General features: G+C 42.1%; 1 long non-coding RNA gene across 1 annotated transcript; it reads left to right on the top strand.

Moving 5' to 3' along the window:
• The first annotated feature begins 283 nt into the window (after positions 1–283).
• LOC136576449 (uncharacterized) lies at positions 284–6,911 on the top strand. Its single transcript, XR_010786370.1, has 5 exons — positions 284–384; positions 1,908–1,933; positions 3,147–3,209; positions 3,917–4,129; positions 6,739–6,911. It is a non-coding gene; the product is annotated as an uncharacterized lncRNA (long non-coding RNA).
• The last annotated feature ends 5,663 nt before the right edge of the window (positions 6,912–12,574 follow it).

Here is a 12,574-nt window from a genome sequence, read left to right on the forward strand (position 1 = left end):
TTTAAAAAAATCACCAACATTTCTTTTGAAAATATATTTGACATGAGAATTTCATCTAAAGAATATCTAATTTCCTGATGATTCATTCCCTTTAATGCTGACCACGATCTTATAAAGTGTATCACGGTCCGTCACACTTTTTACAGGTTATTTATAGCCTTTATTGTTATAGGTGCCTCAGAAAAAGAGAATGTCTTCACATGCTTGTGACTTATGTATAAGTTAATTAAGTATAATTTGGTATGCATATATAGATATTTTTATACCCATTATATGCCATGCATCATATTTGTTTCCACCCAGATTTCAACGACTATTAAAAGGAGCTCAGCTCTTACAGAGCAATAATCACACATTCTGCATCGTCTGAGTGCTCACTTCTAGGTAAGTACTTAACATATAGTAAAATTGTAAGTAGTTGTTTAAATAATTTTATTTAAGATCATTTGAACCTAGGATTATTTTTTATTTGTGAATTGTTAGAAATGCTCAAAAATTCTAGCTCTATTTGGGGTTGTAGGAAATGATCTATTTAGTAAAATCCTGATTTTATTCTATTGGCAGAATAGAATACATATGTCCTCAATGCCAATCTGATTCTCCCCAGCTTCTCTGTCACAGAATTGCATATCAAAATGTACTTTATGATTATTTTGGAACCATTCAATGTATAAAGGAGCATGAGCGGCCCGGAGAAATTAAAATTAAGTTTAGACCAGTTTCACCCAAACGTATTTTAACACGTCTGTAATACAGATCTAATGAGCACAAAAGTTTGGTACCGTGTTAGCCAGTAGAGCAAAATGTGATTGTTCCCAGCAAGAGAAACCAAGTAATCTTGTAGATATGATACCTTTTAATGGTTGGTTCGGAAGCTCGCTATAACATCATGTATTTTTGTTAGCCATTAAAAGGTATCATATCTACAAGATTACTTGGTTTCTCTTGCTGGGAACAATCACATTTTGTAATACAGATGTGTTACAGATGACATTGTAAACGCATGTTATCAGTATTTAATCATTGTTTGATCTGTATTTCCCTCCATATTTGTTGCCATTGGTCTTATGTTCTACTGCGGTAGGGATGTGCCGCACACAAATCTGAACTCAGCCTGCGTGTGCAAAAACGTGCATACAGAAAATTCCCGCAGTGTAAGATTCAGCCGCCTATCGCAATAGAAATTCTGAAATCACTAAAATACATCAGGTTCAAATATTTATAAATGTACAATAAACTCGTAAAACTTATCAACATCTACACTTCGCTTCTGATTCTCTCCTTTGGAAATGACTCCCGTTTCTGCCTGTCACCGGTATAATTTAGTCTGTGTAATGTATTAATTTGTGTCCTCTGTGTGGATTTATATGTCATTGTACGCCCTCGCTATTTGTAGGGAGCGCTGCTTGTATTTGGGCGTGTTCCAGCATTACATTCATAATCACTATGACTTTCCATAGTGATTATATAGAACATTAATATTTCTCTAACTGCAGCGTTTCATCTTATCTGGTGGGACTTTGCCGCATTGACCATGGTTATAATTGTAGTACTATGGTCCGAGTCTTCAAGGAACAGTTTTAGTTGTAATTCCTAGAACTGTTTCTTGAAAGAAAACAACTTTTTGCTGCAGTTTTCCCCCAGTGTTTCTGGTGCTGTGCTGAGCTAGCTACTATCATGTACATTCAGGTACTAAGAGCAATGATTCATCCATGCAGGTGTAGAATGTATGGCCTTCTATCATGCCCATGTACCTGCCCTGTTAATCATGAGCTACTAATTATATCAAAGCTCTAGCTTAACAAAAACATTCTCATGTACAATAAATTGTAGACAGTTGAAATATGACTTATTCTTGTTCCTTAAGAATACCAAAATGAACTATTGAAGCTTCTTTTATTTTCCAGGTTCTCCACCATGTCTTACTATTATGGTACGTCACCTACCAGACATTTTGACTTATTTTCCACATTTTCCATTATGTTATAAAACTTTCTTCCTTCTTGTATTTCTTTCTTCTTGATTTTGCTTGGAGCATTTTTCCTTGTGTTTATGAATGAACACATTATCTAATAATAAGCGAACACTTGTGTTAACCACTCTAAATATTAGACATTAAAGGGGTCTTCCAAGCCGCAGCTGCCGGAATGCATCGGGGTTCGATTGGAAGCTCAGCTCCAACCCCTATGTAGTGGCCTGCGCCCGTAATTGCAGACGCAGTTCTTATTAATTTCAGTGGACACTGAGCTTGTAATTGCAGGAGCAATTCCCATTGATTTCAATGAGGGTTGTGTTTGCAATTATGAGCGCCGGCCGCTACACGGGGGTCGGAGCTGTGCTTCCACTCCAACTCTGGTGTATCTTGACAGCCACTGCCTAGATAACCCCTTTAATTTCTCTGTTTTCAGTGCTTCAAATAATACCCACTCTTACTTCTATATACACATGAAATGCAACTTGCTGATTGGTGGTGGTCTGACTACTGAGACCCCCAACTATACTGAGAATAGCGTCTTATGTCCCCGTGTTCTCGTCACTGAGGGGGTACTTCATCCAGTGATGTCTCAGTAAATGGAGCACTGGTTGGGCATGCATAGTTGACACTCTATTTATTTCAATGGGGCTGCAGAAATACCCAAGAGCTTGCTGCTCAACTACCTCTTCCGGCCAACTGAAACTGATTTGAACAGCAGTTCGCTGGCATGACTGTCGCTCCATTCATTCTCCTCCTCACTGCGAGGAGTACCATAAGCCAATAGTGAGCAGGACAGGGAACATGGGACCAGTGTGCTCAGGATTGGTGAATCCCCCCATGATCAGCAAGTAATACCCTATTCTGTGAATAAGATCTAACTGGTAATTCTGATACAACCCCTTTAAAGATACTATAGCTATGGGCTGATTCACAGCCTGAGGATATGCTGTGGGTTTTTACTTGCTGGGATCTTATGACTCTTTAATAAGGCATATACTTTTAATGCATGCTGGATCTTTATTATTCTTACTACTATGCATTATTATATTTTTCTGGCAATACAGGCAGATCCATTGATATACTGAGATTCATTTACAAGCAAATCTATTGATGTGCTGTATAAGTCTACTGAGATTAATTTACACCTCTGTTTTTCCCCTCTTTTTTTAAGGAAATGGCGGCGGTGGTGTTTTCGCAGGTCTTGCCACAGGATTGATCGCAGGATCACTTTTAGGTAAGTTACTAAAAGTATCATGACTTAAAATTATTGCCATTGTTTATATTTTCTTTTTTTAAAAGACAAGTATTTAATACAACACAGAGAAGATGCAATAAAACCGGTGCAACGCAAAAGAAGAAGTACAGGCCCCCCCTTGCCACTGTAGCGCAGCACCCAGGAGAAAGCCCATCCAGCAAACGGCCCGCTTCACCCCAACTCTGGGCTGCTATCTGCACTCACGTCATCACACTCTCCCGCTGCTGCTGTATTAAGCGTTTGACTTCTCCTTGAGCAGTGAATTCCCAGTACTGGATCATATAGACCATACTGGTGTAACCTGGCTACCTATGCACACCCGCTGTGGTAGAGGGGTTTGTTGATTCCCCAACGTCATCATGGACAAATTTCCCACCAGCTCCTCCTAGCTCTGCTTCCATGGTGTTTTATGAGTAGTGGTGATTGAGCTAGAGCCCTTCTTCTGCAGGTCACATGGCGGAGTCATTTATTCACATATAGCAATTTTTGTCAAATTGTTCTGTTTTATGATTAACAGAGGGACAAGTTGTAAAGTGTTGATAAAGAGTAGCAGAGAGATTTTTAAAAGTCTTAATGAAGTCTACTGTCAACTGGCCATCATTACCTCGGCATCTCATGCTGTATAACAGATAGTGTAATAATTACAGTAATGATTCTTGTATCCAACTATATTAATCATTCAACAGGTGGCGGTGGATGGAATAGACCATATTATAATTCAGGCTTTGGATACAATGGATACAACGGATACAACGGATACAATCGTCCATACAATGGTGGACGTGGACATGGACATCGTCCATATCGTCCATATCGAAATATGCGTCCTATTGGATATGGAAACAACTGGAACAATGGATACAATTGGTACTAGTGCACAAATCTTAAACAGAACAAAGGTGAGTTTAAAATGATACTGTTAGCTGTCACATCCATGGCTATAATATGCCCCCATTGTATGACCTGATTTGATCGACATGACATTTTTTGTTAATTTACTTCGCATTTTGTAAATTAAAGAAAAACTATTAACACTTCTATTTTTGAAAGCATTCTTACTTTGCAGCAATTTTTCCACACCTGCCCAAGGACTCCTGCACACTTGCGTTTTTTGCTTGCGTGTTTTTTTCACGCGATATCGCTGCAGTTTTTTCAAGCGATTGTCAATGGGACTTTCTAATGTTACAAACGCATCGCACAAAAATTGCAAAGCACAAATTTGCGATGCGTTTTTTAACATTAGAAAGTCCCATTGACAATCGCGTGAAAAAAACGCAGCGATATCACAGTGTTAAAAAAACGCAAGTGGGTGTGAGCCCTAAGGGCTCCCTCCCACGGACGTTGCCCGCAGCTATTAGGTTCTATTGAACCTAATAACACAATGCTCACGATGCGGAATTCCATCGCGGAATTCCGCACCGTGAAATCACCCAACCTCACCCGCGGCATGTTCTATTTGCCGCGGGTGTATGCGCGGACGGCTTCCATTGCAGTCAATGGAAGCCGCCCGTCACGCTATCTTCCGCTGTAGCACAGCGGGAGATAGCGTGAAACTGCTTCCCCGCCTACCGTCAGCCGCGTCATATGACGCGGCCGGCGCGTCTTGTGACGCTGTGGGTGTGTCATATGACACAGCCGCCGCATCACCTGACGCTGCGGCGCGTTACGCGCTCTATTGCGCATGCACGCCGAAGTGTCATGCGGGACGTAGGATGCCGGATCTTCAGGTAAGTATTGGGGTCTCTGGGGGGGGGCGCCATGATGGCCGTGTGAAGACAGCCTAATACATTCGTACAGTATTGTGTGTGTTTTTTTTTTTTACAAAATTCAGATTATATTCTCTCTATATGAAGAATGATTCCTGAAAAATAAATTAAGTCATAGTTAGAGATGAGCGAGCACGCTCGGATAAAGCAGTTACTCGAGCGAGCATCGCTCTCCTTGAGTAACTGCATACTGGGACAAGCAGGCTCGGGGTGGCGGCGGGGGTGAGCAGACGGCAGCGGGTTGTAGCGGGGGGGGGGAGAGTGAGAGATCTCTCTCTCTACCCCCCGCTAACACCCATAGCTCCCCGCCGCCCCCTGAGCCTGCTCAGACTAGTAAGCAGTTACTCAAGAAGAGCGATGCTCGCTCGAGTAACTGCTTTATCTGAGCGTGATTACTCATCTCCAGTCATAGTCATTTCTATGATATTGCATTACTATTCAATCTAACTGGATTGCATCCTAAAACTTCACTTTTATTTAATTTTTAGATAAAATTATCGGCTCCAAAACAAACAAACATAGAGCAAATAACTCCTTAAGCCTCGTTCATACGAGCATGTATTTGTGTGCCCGTATGTGCACACAAAACCAGAGGTCTATTAGTACTATTGTTTTCTTATAGTGTGTTCACTTGTCCGGGTTTTACAGGCATGCACATTTGCGCAACTGAAAAAGATAGGACATGCGTGAACTGCATAGTTGCATGCTGTGTGTAAAAATTCCCACCGGGGAGTCCCCTTGTCACTGAACACAGTGACAACACTGTCACAGTGTTCAGTGATGAGGGGACTCCACATGGGGAGTAAAGATTTCCCTGCCATAGCTGTGGCAAAGGAATGTGATGTTCTCCTATTGCTTTCAATGGGGCTACCACTGCTGCCAGTGGCCCCATTGAAAGCAATAGGATGCAGGCAACCGCTGCAGTGATTTTTGGGGAAGCGCTTGAAATATAAGCTCTTCCCTGAAAATCATCCCTAGCTTGTGTAAAAAATATACATACTCATACTAATGGCGCATCTTGCTGCTTGGCTTTGAAGCTCTTTCAGCAGGTGGGGATTTAAAAATCCCCTCCTTCTGAAAGGGTTATGCTTGATTAGCTGAGCACTCAGCCAATCACAGACAGCGCTCAGCCATTCATTGAATTCAATAAATTCAGTGAAATTTCTCGCAATTATACTTGATTCCTCCGCCCCAGTGACGTTTCTAATAGTATTCAATCTAAGTCACACTGGTAAGCGTGATATTTGGCTGTGAATTCTGACCCCATATCGTGCTCCCCACCATGTGAATTCGCCGAGGACGGGAGACGTTTTCATGTCAAAATAGTCACACATCACTTCAGGGGTGTAATGATCATACACCGCAGCTGACAATTGGAGACCTCACGTTGTTCCCGCCGGCCCCATTGAAAACAATGGGAGCTGTGATGCGAGATCACACATCAAGATAGTACATGCTGTAATTTGTTTCTTGCATAGCATCGCAACACAGTGCCATGCAGGAAAACATCGCTCATTTGTATCACCCCATTCAAAAGAATAAGCATCCTATGAATGGGGTTCATATTTGTGCATCTCGCAATGCACAAAACCGGAGCGATTTTATCGCCAGTGTGAAGGTAACCTAAATCTTTATTCGCTTTTTCAAAAACTATTAACACTTCTATTTTTGAAAGCATTCTATGATATTGCATTACTATTCAATCTAAATGTTTACTCATTTAATTTCCAATTTCGTTATAGCACAAGCCTGGACATCAACAAATCTTCACAGACAAAGAAAAAGCCTGTTTTCTGGATGCTTGTGTATCCTGTATAAGCTGTGGTCATGTTCTCCATCTGAATACATTGTCATTTGCTGTGTTTAACATGTCCTGTATACTGTAATTTATGGGAATAAAGCTTGTCAGACGACATACTGTATGGTAATGGTCTGCGTGGTAATGATCATAATAATAACATGAATAATTGAAATCTCCACAAAACTACCATCTGCACAGAATGAAGAACTGGTGGGACCATAAGCCCGAAAATGTGGTTAAAAATGAAGCTGTAAAAATACTGTGGGACTCCTGTATACAAACAGACAAATTCTTGGACCATAGCATGCCTGATTTGACCATAATTGATAAGAAAAGGGTGTAGCTCAATGTCATTGCTTTACCCAGTGATGGCAGGGTCATTGAGAGACAATAAGAGAAAATGCCCAAATATGAACGTTTCAAGGTTGAAATACAAGCTTCTTTGGCACAAGCTGGCAGTTGTGGTCCCACTGGTAATTGGTATATTGGGTGCCGTGCCTAAAGACCTTGACTGGCACTTGAAACAACTCAATATCAACTAAATTAACATCTATCAGTTACAATAGGCCACACGTCTTGACCCTACATGCATCTTACACCGATACACGATGACATCCTAGGCTCCTGGGTAGTTCCAGATTTGTGTATAATAATAATCTGAAGAACTAAGCAGTGCCACCAACATTCTGTAATATAGAGTTTTAGTTAGACTTTCCTTCATATGGAGCAAAGATTTAATTTGCTACACTATAACTCCATCCAAATACTCTAGCAGAGGCATGTGCTAACATCCCTCAAATGGACTCTTGGAAGATAAGAGGATCCCTCCTCCTGTGTATATGTGAAGTTCCAGTGTTACATTGTGTACTGCAATTCAGTTTGACATTAACCTGAGACAAGTTAAAGTGGGTCTTTGTGAAGATAACATTGACCTGTGTGACATATAGGCCTCCTGTCCACTGGCGATTTTCACTGCGTTTCCCGTGGTGATAATCTGCACGCGGGTAACGCAGTTTACGCTTTTTCATAGGATAACTATGGAAAGCACAGCAGACGAGCAGAAAAGCTTGCGTTAAAAATCGTGGGATGCTAATAACATTAACATTAATAACAATAATAATCTTTATTTGTATAGCACCAACTTATTCCGCAGTGTTTTTAAAGCTCGGGGGAACACAAAACAAAATGACAATTACATGTGGTATACAATTATTTGAGGGGGAACGTGGTGGGGTGGTTCAGGAGGAAATAGGGGCAGGAGAGGATAAAACAGTACAAAAATTGCATATGGTATTTATTTAATTAAGAAACAGAACGTTGGGGGGGGGGGGTGATAAGAAAGTACAGGGGCAGAAGATATATAGGACAGGCAAAGTGCAAGGTGTGGGAAGCCATAAGGGGCAGGGGACATGTTCTTGGGGTAGGGCATTGGATCAGGAGATTTGGTATGCCACCCTGAAGAGGTGCGTTTTTAAGGCACATCTAAAGTTACGTGCATCAGGCATTGTCTGGATGTTATGGATAGTGCATTCCAGTGGACTGGTGCTGCGCTAGAGAGGTCATTGAGGCGAGCATGTGAGGATCAAATTAAAGAGGCGTTAAATCTCAATGTGTTGGCTGATCCGAGCGTGTGGGCTGGGAGGTGTATCAACAGGAGGGAGGTGATATATGGTTGCGTCGCGCCATGGAGAGCTTTGTGGGTAAGGGTGATGAGTTTGAATTTAGTTCTATAATGTATGGGCAGTCAGTGCAATGATGGCATAGTGTAGAGGCGTCTGACAAGCGCCTGGATAGGAAAATTAGTCTAGTTGACTCATTTAGTATGGATTGGAGAGGGGAGAGTCTGGTGCGGGGAAGACCAATGAGCAGCAAGTTACAGTAATCGAGTCGGGAATGGATGAGGGCAACAACAAATATCTTTAGCATGTCCGTGGTGAAAAATGGACAGATTTTAGCAACATTTCTGAGGTGCAGGTGGCATGTTCCAGCCAGGGATTGGATGTGAGGGGTGAAGGAGAGGTCAGAGTCCTGTGTGACCCCAAGACAGTGGGCATGCTGTTTGTGGGTTATTATGATGCCAGACACTGGAATGGAAATGTTGGGGGGTGGTTGGTTAGAAGGTGGAAAGATGAGAAGGTCAGTTTTAGAGAGGTTGAGTTTGAGAAAAAGAGAGGACATAGTATTAGAGACAGCGGACAGTCAGTGATATTTTGGAGGAATGGTTCAGAGATGTCACGGGAAGAGGTGTGAAACTGAGTGTTATCTGCATAGAGATGGTATTGGAGGCTGAATTAGTGAATGGTTTGTCCAATTCGGGCTGTTTAGATAGAGAAGATGAGGGGACTCCAACAGCGAGAAGAAGTGGAGAAGAGGTAAAGCCAGAAAAGGAGATGCTGAAAGAGCGGTCAAAGATATAGGAGGAGAACCAGGAAAGAGCAGTGTTCTTTAGGCCGATAAAGTGGAGTATAGTGAAGAGGAGGTCATGGTCAACATAGTCCAATGCAGCAGAGAGGTTGAAGAGGATTAGTAGGGAGTAGTCACCACTCGGCATCTGCCATTTTGTGAGGGCAGTCTCAGTCGAGTGTTTGGGGCGGAAGCAGACTGGAGGGGGGCGAGGAGAGAATTATTAGAGAGAAAGTGTGTGAGGCAGGAATAAACCAGGCATTCTAGTAGTTTTGATATGACAGGGAGATTTGAGATAGGTCAGTAGTTGACGCATCGGTCGGGTCAAGGGTCGGTTTCTTTAGCAGAGTGTTTGAATGAGAAGGGGAAAATGCCAGAGGTCAGGGAGAGGTTGAATATGGTAGTGAGGTGGGTAATGACAGCCAGGGAAAGGCACCAGAGGAGGTGTGAGGGAAGAGGGTCACTAGTGCAGGTGTTGGGGTGAGCAGTGGAGAGCAGCCTGGAGACTTCTTCCTCTGTTGTTGGTTCTAGTATAGCTAGTGAGTGAGTGATGAATTCAGTGCTGAAGAGACCGGGATCAGTGCTAGCTGTGCAGCTTTCAGACATGCTTTTTCAGATTTTTCGATCTTTTCTTTGAAATGGGCGGCTGGCTCTCCAGCACTGAGATCCGTCACCGGGGCCTCTTCTTTGGGGCTGAGGAGGGAGTGGAAGAGTGGAATGTATCAAAAAGTCGTTTAGGGTTGTGGGATAGTGAGGAGATCAGGGAGGTGAAGTAAGTTTGTTTGGCGTAGTGAAGGGCAAGGTTGTAAGTTTTGAGCATAAACTGGAAGCGGAGGAAGTTTGAGGGCTACTTTGACTTTCTTCACAGCTGTTCAGCACACCAAGAGCACCGCCAGATGAAGCACGTTTGGGGCATAAGTCAAGGTTCCCATGGTGTGCAGCAGACAGTTCGGGTCATGGGGGGTACCGCTTCATCCAGGATATGTCTGAGGGTAGTGGAGTAGTATTCGGCAGCTAGATTGGGGCATGAGAGTATCGAGATGGGGAACAGGGAGTACTGTAAGGTCTCAGTGAACTGTTTGGTGTGGACAGCCTGGAGTTTCCTAGAGATGTGGGAACCTCCAACGTTTCGACCATTCAATGCTTGATAAAGACCATTAAATGGTCGAAACATTGCCTGTGCCATTTTAAATGATGGAATAAATACCTGTTTTATACACTGAAGCTCTCCTGCTGCCATTTGTAACTAATTTTGATGTTGATGGAAATTGGAGAACTGGAGTTCATTTTCCAGAATTGGCTGTGCAGTATTTGCCTCCCCTGAACAGTCAATTGTGCTGCTGGTGTAATTTCTTTTTGGACTGTGAATCTAAACTATAAGCACCATAACTTTACTATAAGCACTTATTTTAGTGGTTATAGTATTTCATAGGTTCCCTTTAATAAACTGTTTCCGAAGAATATCGGGTGCAGTTATGTAAATTTACATGAATTAGTCATATGGAAGAAAAATGCATGCATATGCAAGACAGTATTTATACACATTCCATTGCCCTTAGCCTTTGAGTGTGTAACATATGAAAGAACAGTATTCAATAAGAACATTTCCTTTGAATAGATGGGTAAACCAAATAATGTTGTGAAGGAAGACAGACAGCCAGAATAGGTTATAATTAGCACCCCCATAGGACTAGTGCTGCTCATCATGATTGGTTGGGCTACTTTAAATTCAAATTTCATCAAGGATAACATCTACATGGACTTTGAGACACCCTATCCAGATCTTGCCCTTGGGCAGATTTATACATACAACTCCAGCAATGCAAAGCAGCAGTGCTAACAACTGAGCCACCACAACTGGGCTTTCTGCTTCAGAGGAGGAAAGAAAGAATAAACACAAAGTAAACGTAAAAACACCATCCAGCTGTTGCCCTTGTACAGATTTGAACCTAGAATGCCAGCATCGCAAGGCAGGAGTGCCAGTAACTGATCTTTCTCTAGAGGAAGTGGAGAAGACAGAGAAACATAAAAAATATATATACAAAGTCAATGTAGATGGTTTCCTAGGAAAGATTTGAACTTAGGACCCCAACACTGCAAGGAAACAATGTTAAATACTGTGCCACCATGCTTCTTCCTTCTTCTCCTACTTCCAATTTCTTCTTCATTCTTCTCCACCAGTAGAGAAGGAGAAGAAGAAAGTGAAGGAGAAGAAAAAGGATAAGAAGACGGAGAGGGAGAAAGGGAAGAAATTAATAAAGGAGAATAAAAACATTTTTCTTCCTTCTCGTTATTTTTCTCCTTCTCCAAAGAAGAAGAAGCTGGAAGATTAAAAGGAAGAAGCTTGGTGACTCAGTAGCTAGCACTGTTGTCTTGTAGCGCTGGGGCCAGGGGCGTAACTATAGAGGATGCAGGTAATGCAGTTGCACCCGGGCCCAGAAGCCTTGGGGGCCCATAAGGCCTCTCTTCTCCATATAGGGAGCCCAGTACTATGAATAAAGCCTTATAGTTGGGGGCCCCGTTCAGGGTTTTGCATTGGGGCCCAGGAGCTTTAAGTTACGCATCTGGCTGGGGCTCTAGGTTCACATCTTTATGGAGTTTGGATGTTTTCTTTTTTGTTTATTCTTGTTGTTCTTCCCCTCCTCTAAAGTAAAACCAACAAGTATGGTGGCTCAGTTGCTGGAGTTATAAGTTCAAATCTGTCCAAGGGAAACATCTGGATGTGTTTTTTTTCCAAAATTCATGCCAACAATATCCTTAATCGGATTTGAACACACACTCCTCTCTGATTTTTACCCCCGTTGATTTGAATTGGAGTTGGAATTGACTGTTCCAATTCACAATCATTTTTTTTTTAAATTTGGGTCTGCTGACTCAAATATTTCACTAATTGCGCAGCACTACATATGACTGCCATAATCATGTTGGGATGAGAGCATTATGCATAAAGCCCCCTGATTCCTCCATTGAATTATAGTGGAGGATCCATTTCAGTGAAATTCAAATGCAGGAACAGCTCTTACAGATATCTGTACACTTCAAGAGCCAAAATGATATAAGCTATGTATAGAGGTGAGGGATGAGAACATTATTCTTTCACTATATAAGGCACTTGTCAGGCTTCATATGGAATACTGCGTACAATTCTGGACACCAGTACCGTGGAAGGACATTGCAGTGCTTGAGGGGGTTCAAAGCCCAGCAACTAAATTAATAAATGTAAGGGGTTTTTTTTACTGTAAGAGTAGTGAGACTGTGAAACTCTTTGCCTGAGGACGTGTTGATGGCAAAATTGATAGAGGAGTTTCAGAGGCAGCTTTTTAGAGAACTTTGACATTACAGGATAGAGACATTAAAAAACCAGAAGGCTTGTT

This window comes from Eleutherodactylus coqui, chromosome 8 (genome assembly GCF_035609145.1).
Source record: "Eleutherodactylus coqui strain aEleCoq1 chromosome 8, aEleCoq1.hap1, whole genome shotgun sequence".
In the NCBI taxonomy this organism is placed as follows: domain Eukaryota; kingdom Metazoa; phylum Chordata; class Amphibia; order Anura; family Eleutherodactylidae; genus Eleutherodactylus; species Eleutherodactylus coqui.